Genomic DNA, 6,000 nt, shown 5'->3' with positions numbered 1-6,000 from the left:
CCATAGAAACAGACACGCCGAGTGAACTTGTCTCATCAATTTTAAATGAGCCGTTGGGAGTTGAAGTTATTGTCAAGGGCGGCTTTACACAAGTGGCTCACGGTAACCAGGCGTAGCTTAATTATCTCTATGTATACTATAGGGATCAGCCATTTCTCGAAGGCAACGGATTAAAGAGTTTATACACCAGAAATACATAATTATTAGAGGGGAGATTTTATACATAACATAGATATATAGACTGCTATTTTCGTGTCATAATCAAGCCTTATCAGTTATGTTAGTAGAACTTAAGTATTACTGTGAGTAGATGATAGGAAGATTTAGTTAGATTCATTCTTGTTGATTTGAGATATTGGCGATTAAAGCTGCTGAAAACAAGGATAAAGAAGTATAGGATATTCTTAATAACAATTTCAAGAATATTCTCTGTTTATGTTTAACATGAGGTATCACTGAACAAGTTAGATTCGGCTCTGTCTGATGGCGGCCTCACTTTGAAATATTTAAAAATGGTACCTGGCCCATTTTGCGATCATACTCTTATATCTTGGACGTAAACTGAGACTATGCATGCAGGGGCCTGGGTCACAACAGGTATTAGATGGTCGCTGTGATTAACATCAACTTTTTACTAACGTCGTGAGGGGGACACGTAAAGTCGTGTCAAAATCTTGACTTCACAGGATCATATTTCGTTTTTGTTTTCTTTCTTTTGTTTATTTTTTGTAGCTCTAACATTTCGTTGTGAACTCGTGGATGGCATGGTATCGTGGAAACAAAACGTACATAACAGGACTTACCATTCTGATTCCTATATGTTGTGTCTCACGTTTTAAGTTGTCTTTCGATGCCTTTATCAAGGAGGTAAAGCCTATCAACTCCGTGCTTTTGTAGAGGGCAAAGTGGAAACAGCAACAGAACAAACTTGACAATACGACAGTAAAGATAAAAGCGATAAGATTTATCAATGTTTTTACACACTTCGTGATCTGGACACTATCTTTGACTATGACGGATACGTATATTGTATTATGTACTATGATTGTGTATGCCTGAAATCTATGGAATGTCGATCACCATATTGAACTCACAGACTGACGCGTCTCGCCCATGTCATCACGCCGTCCTCAGTCATACTCAGTAATCATTACTGATAGGCATGGTCATTGACAAGTATGGCTGCCATTACAGTATCAAGCAGTGTATCGCGCTCAAGCAGGTTCATACATTTTCCCCCTTTTCTCTCCTAAACGGGAAATAAGTGTATTGCTGACTGTTTTATTCAATTACATTTGTTCAAGTAATTTAATGATCATCGAGGTTGTTAGGCTGCATATTGTTATGTACCGTTGATTATGTTTGATTTTCGTGGAAAGTTCAGAAGGAAAATCAAACTAAACCTGAAAAGTAATTAAGACTGAAAGTGAAACTTAAACTACGATTGACAGGACAGAGTCGACCAGAACAAGGTATATACAGCATTAAACCATGATTAGAAAGTTACTTCCTCCTTGTAAAGGGAGTAATAAAAATAATGATATAATGCGGTATATTCAAAAGTGGAACTGTATTGAATGTTTAAGTTAACTTTATTCAAATTAGTAAAATCACACAAATGCACAAAATAATAAAGCATTGGTAATTTCATCAAAGTAGGAAGAAAATAAATCTAAAATTCTGTGAAATTGAATTGTTGGATGTGCTAATGCTTCCAAAGTGAAATAGGGATCTCGGGTCACATAAATACGGAAACATAGATGCTGATGACGTTACCCCCCCCCCCCCCTCCTCCATGCACAAGTTTGCCAATATTTACTTGATGTTTTCCTCTTTCTTTTTCTTCTTCCATATTATTATCTTTTGATACTATGGAGTTCAGACCCCGAAAACATTTTGATTTCGTTTTAATTTCATTTATTTTCTGTATCCAACTAATGCAAAAGTATAAGTACAAAGTAACAATATTAATTTGCTAGAACAGATCAAAAGTCATATACAGATGATACATTGAAGTAAGCCGCAAGAAAAAGATACATAAAATAAATGTCAAATTACCTCAATAATTTATGTGCACAATATGCATGTTTGAATTATTATGGAAGTTGTTATCAAGTTATCTTGATCTCACACTATTAAATGCATAAAGGTTACTCTTACTTCTTCCGCATTCCAAGCTGATATCGTATTCATGAAATTAAGAAGTAAAGCGGAATAATGATTTACATCAATAATTGAATTAATATAGGAGTACAGCGATGATAGATCTTCCCTCCCTCTCTCTCACTCTCTCTGTCTGTCTGTCCATCCGTCTGTACTTACATGTATACATACACAAAGGCTTACAATATGAATAGAGGGAGAGAGAGGGAGAGAAAGAGAGAGACAAGTAAGAAAAGAGAGAATAAAATATGCAGTGATTATTAACACACAAGTTTACAGAGCAATTATGTGCACACTAAGTGTATAGGATTATAGATATTATATTTCAGAGTGAGCGCATACATATAAATCATGTACATGCAATTTAGTTTACATCTTCCCTTTAAGCTTTGCTTTTATCTACACAGCATATTAAAGAATACAGTATGTACTTTAAGATACGATAATGTTCGTGTATAAATATATAACACATTGTACATATTCTTTTTAGGTACTCTTAAAGTTTTTATTCATATTTTGATAAAAACACTGATAACTTGTCGTTATTAGTAATTGGCTGGAAACTTTTCTTTTTCGACATAACTCACTTCATTAAATTGACTAGAACATGGAATGGTATTATCCCCTACATAGAATGATACTACTTTTAAACAGTTCAACGTATGACGTTACCCTTAGAGAGTAACAGAAAGAGGTGAAGTTCACATTCAAAAATTAAGCAGATCACCTAACGAACCGTCTTGATAGGAAATTGGATCTTATCAATCATTTTAGACTAAAAATGGATAAACACGCACGTCATGATAATATCAATTGAAGAATTGAGTTCAAATGATTATTACTATAAAAAAAAAACATTTTGTCTCTCTTTGGACACGGAAAAATAATAAAAAAACGTATATTCTGATAACATATACAGTAAATAAGTAAGTGATCATAAGAACCAAAGTGGGGGACCCTAAATCGAAAGCACAACTTGCATTATTAACGCCCCTGCAAATTGAATACTAGTAACATCATAGTGAGACAATCAAAAACATTAAAATAACAGAGTATATACCAGAATGGCATAAAAAAGCATCAACAGCAACAACTGAAACTGAAGCACTGGGCCGCCATTATGAGAATTCACCAAAGAGCTGGGAAGAGAAGATAAGAATAGAGGGAATAGATAAGACGAGTTGAGATGAGAGGGAAAAGAATATAAATGATATAATTTCAAACATAGTAATTTTGTAGTAATCCCTGATATATTCTTGACATGTCTCTTAAAGGTAATCAAGGTAGATATTTCTTTTAAAAATGTATCAATCCAATGAATTTCAGAGTAGAGATCCTGTATATGTATATATTTTGTTAGCAGAGAACGTTCTATTTCAGAGGTTAATACTATGAGTTTGACTGCCTTGTTGTGTAATTGTTAACAAATCTATTTTTGTTAAATTATTTCAGATAATATTATTGGAAGATCATTATAATTGAATTTATGCATGACCTGTCCTAAATGAAAAATCAGACACATCATGAATTGATAATTTTATGATCATGAAACAAAGGATTGGTGTGTGAATAAGATTCGGTGTAACAAATAATACGGAGTAGCTCTTTTTTTCAATAAATTAGTTCTATCAATCAAAAGTTTTCCTAGGTTGTCTCAGGTCAAAAGTCCGTATAATGTTAATGATGAAGAATTTGAAGTGCGATAAAGATTGCAAAGAAGAGAACGAGGAAAATACTTTTTTAGTTTATAATGACTCCAGAATTTCTGGATATAATTTTACAAATAATTATGCTGTACGCAAGGAACTCAAACATGCATTATACACATACCAGCTGGTCTCAGAGTGATATCCTAACGTTCTTCAAATACGTAAATAATATTGCCATATCAAAAGAAACCAAATTCCAAACCAATGGAGTGAGAAAAGAAGTTATTTTCCCCTTCATTTAACGTTTCTAAATGGCAAAGACTACTTTTTGGCTTCGTCTGTAACAATGATAATTCTCTTAGAATTCTCATTTTAGTATCTAATCAGCACATTTTTTTTTACAGTTGTTCATACATTTTCCTATTTTATAGCTCAAGCCCTCAATTTAGACAATTTCTCATTAATACTTTATAATACAATATACCACAAGAAAAAAAAAAGATATCGTAATAAAATCAGTCCGGATATATAACAGTTACAGTGTATAATCTCCGATTTAGATTTCTGTGGCATCCAGTGCAAATTGAATGATGATAATGATAATCATATAATGAAATGGTTTTGAACATTATATTTACAAAACAAATCATTGTCAAATATATCTTTAAATCAAACCTAAAACTATACGTTATCATCATGCAGCACATGATAACGATAATGATAATTTACGTTTTTACCACACTTAAACAGAGTTTCTAAACACCTTTATATACCATCATAAATCATACCACATTATACACATAATCTCACAGTATTAAACATAACTACAATGATTTACTTTACTCAATGTACTTGAATAAAAACAAAATTACAGCATCAAATACCAGACAATCATAATCTCATACAGAATAGCACATTAAAGTTTTTTTTAATAAATGATCAGTGTCTTATTGTATAATCACATGAAATTCGTCATGTAAAGTGAAAAACGATTGTTTTGTTGTTTGTCTTCCTTTTCCATAAATTTCCACCAGTAACAATATTTATTCTTAACAGAAGAGAGTAATCTATTGCTGTTATTATTTGATACAACTCTGATGGCTTCGAATATTTCCGCCTTCTTTTTCTTCCCAATTATCTTTATGAGAACATTGCAAATTTTATTTCAGCTTCGCTGTCTTATTCATTTCGTTTATTTCGTTTCTTTTAGTTTTGTTTCTTACTGATATCATGGTTGTATTTGCACTATTCTGCAGATAGCATCACAACCAGACTGCTAGAATTGATATTGGTTGGGATGCTACCGTTATCGATATGGTAACAATAATTGTATCTACTAGTGTTTTCTTGTTTTATAGAAAACTATATACTGTGTACTCAAATCTCGGTCTTTGTATCGTCGTAATAAGAATTGTAATAAGAAAGCTGTTTGCAGAGCCCCATGATAGGTACCCTACACATTTCACTTGACTATGCAATGATTATGAGCGATGGGGCAAGTAACATTTTTTTAAAAGATACCGTTATCTTGGAAATGTGATTTGAAACCTTATAGAACAATATTTTGATTATTGTGTGCTCTCTTCGAGGAATCATGATCAGACTATTGAATCTCTGCATATACAAGCATGTATACAAGTAAGCCTATATTATGAGTTTGAGTTTGAGTGTATTAACGACAAAACATGATTTACATGAGAATATGGATACACAAGGTTCATACATTTGCATGAACATGTGTGTATGATACATTATGAATGCAATAAACAAAAATATAATATATACAGGGACTGTACATGCATAGGCCTACATAATACCTTGATTAGTTAGAGAAAAAAGAAGTTATTGTGAATCCACACAGGAAACTCTCAAACTTCAGGGCCCCATGCATGGAAGACCATGTTTATTTCGTAAATGACTTCCCTGACGAAGGATTTGAAATAGACAAATACCGTGGCAATGAATAGGCCTAAATAAATTTCAGACATGACCCTGCTTCGGAGTCTGGTTACAGCAAGGAAGAAACCATGAGTTCACGGACAAAATGTGAACGGTATATATAATTAATAGTAAATGGATGATTCATATACGATGGGACTAACATTCTAAAATCCCATTAACTATTTGCTGATTAGAAACTCTTTAAATATGAAATGATAAATCGACAGTTGTGGATCTGCGTTGATAG

This window comes from Diadema antillarum, unplaced genomic scaffold (genome assembly GCF_040938485.1).
Source record: "Diadema antillarum isolate AM-2024a unplaced genomic scaffold, OU_Dant_1.0 seq00000891_RagTag, whole genome shotgun sequence".
NCBI classification, from domain to species: domain Eukaryota; kingdom Metazoa; phylum Echinodermata; class Echinoidea; order Diadematoida; family Diadematidae; genus Diadema; species Diadema antillarum.
This window is presented reverse-complemented; position numbering follows the sequence as displayed.